The sequence below is a fragment of the Belonocnema kinseyi genome, chromosome 4 (genome assembly GCF_010883055.1).
Source record: "Belonocnema kinseyi isolate 2016_QV_RU_SX_M_011 chromosome 4, B_treatae_v1, whole genome shotgun sequence".
Taxonomy (NCBI): Eukaryota; Metazoa; Arthropoda; class Insecta; order Hymenoptera; family Cynipidae; genus Belonocnema; species Belonocnema kinseyi.
Window position 1 is genome coordinate 127,212,683 of NC_046660.1, and position 2,525 is coordinate 127,215,207.

Here is a 2,525-nt window from a genome sequence, read left to right on the forward strand (position 1 = left end):
TATTTTCTAGAAGGCAGAGAATTTGAATTATTAACTGACCATAAACCTTTGATCTATGCATTTATGCAAAAGTCAGATAAGGCATCTCCTCGGCAAGTGCGTTAACTTTCCTTCGTCGGTCAATATACGACTAAGATTCGACATGTATCAGGTACTGAGAATGTTGTAGCTGATTCACTTTCACGTATAGATGAGATTCGGTTACCGACTGCATTCAGTTTAATCGAACTCGCTGAGCAACAAGAAACTGATGAGGATCTTAAAGAGTTTCGTGATACTCCGGAACTTAATTCCAAGTTAAAGCGATTTATATTCGGTTCAGACCAAGTGAGCCTTTATTGCGAATCCTCAAGTGACGACTTGAGACCTTTTATTCCTAGTTCTCTTCGTCAACGGGTTTTTGAACTGTTTCACAACCCAGCACACCCTAGTGCTAAGGTAACTAATAGGATAATTCGTCAACGCTATTTCTGGCCGTATATGCACCGTGACGTTGCCAAATTATGCAAATATTGCCTTGACTGTGAACAGTCGAAAATTTCCAGGCACGTCAAATTCGTTCCGAATAAAATTATAGCACCTGATGGTCGCTTTGTAGCTAGGGCCTTTTACGATAATTGGGTTGCATGTTTCGGGTGTCCTAAAATAATATCAACGGATCAGGGTTCGCAGTTCGAATCTCGTTTGTTCAATGCACTTTTAGAATTTTTGGGCTGCAAACGAATTCGTACCACTGACTATCATCCAGCAGCCAATGGCTTAATTGAACGATGGCATAGATCACTCAAGTCAGCGATAATGTGCCACTCTGACAAGGACTGGACTAGAGTGCTTTCAACAGTGCTTTTGGGATTGCGTACTCATGTCCGTTTGGACGCTGGTGCTTCACCAGCAGAATTTCTTTATGGCACGACTCTCAGACTTCCAGGTGAATTTCTTATCCAAGAGAGCTTTTTATCTGACCCCAACATGTTTTTGCAGGAATTTCCTGAATTGATGCGAGAAGTTAAACCAGTTGCAACAACACATAAATATAAGAATCATGCATTTTTTTCAAAGATTTAAATTCTTGCACTCATGTGTTTCTTTTAACCGGTGCAACTAAAAAACCCTTGGAACGCCCCTATATAGGCCTTTATAAGATTATTGAAAGAACAACGGATCGTATTTTTGTAATCGATGTGGGTGGAATACCGCGCAGCGTCTCAGTAGAAAACCTAAAACCTGCGTATTTTTTACCTGATATTCTTATTGAAACTAATGTTAATCCTAATCCTACGAATTTAACTAATGTTCATCCTAATCCTGCGATTGTAACTGATTGTAATTTTAAGCATGTTAAGCGACCACCTCTTAAAACTTATGCTAGAAAACCAAAAAAGGTCACTTTTAGTCCGGAGACGAAGAATGAATAAACTAAGTATTTGTTATGTATTTTACAAAATACTCATATAGCGTAACTACCATGTTTTATTACAAAATGTTCACTCCGAAATTGCTAACTAAATTTCGCATAATGTTTTGCGTTTTTCTTATTATTAATAATGTACGTATTAATTGATCATATTACATGTATTTCGTTTCAAATGCCATTCTCACTCGGGGGGGAGTATGTAGGGTCTTGGCACCCTCGACCGAACTTTATGCTTAGCGAAAGACTAGCGAGTTTCGTTCTGGTATACAGAACGTTTATGGCGGAGCGAGCGAGCGTGAGTAGAGAGTTGCCTCTCGAGACGGGGATAGAGATGAGGACAGTCGATTGGTAACCATCATGGGCACAACTACATAGGTACGAGCAATGTACTAATTTAATTAATAAAGTTGTTAGTTTGTTATAACTAAAGTCTTTTTATTGCCACGGCCACTAATATGCGGAGTAGGCCGCTCATAACCAATAATTTATAATTTAAATACTGGAACCTACAAATTGTCAATTCCCCCCTACCCACCGCTCCCCGGCTATAGCACCATGGAAAGTAAATGGTGAATTAAAACATTTTTACATTTATAAATTTGCAAAGCATGGTTATTTTAATAAATACCACAAATAAAAGTCGATGAATAAATTTATATTACGGTTTCATATATTTCCCACTATTTCTAAAATTACTCCTTATAATTTTCATTCTATATATTGTCTATATATGGTTCTTTAATATTATTTATTTTTATTTTTATTTTCGTGGTCTGCAATTTCTATGGATTTTTTTAGACTTTTCAAAATGTTATAATTCCGAGTGATATGAAAATTGTTCTTTCGGTTTTTAGATGTTAAAACGGTAGTTCCCAGCCAGATTACCTTTCGCATTGGCAAACAAAATTAGATGAACAGAATTTCACTGTCATATTCATAAAAAATATCATGTTACATAAACTTAATTTTAAAATAAACTTTAAATTATTATAATTACTACAACTTACTTGAAATATATATAATTCAAATTATTTTTTAAGTTTTTCAGAACTTTTAAATATATTTATAATGATTCCCATTTTGTCGTAAAATTTATGTAAAATTCTGCAAA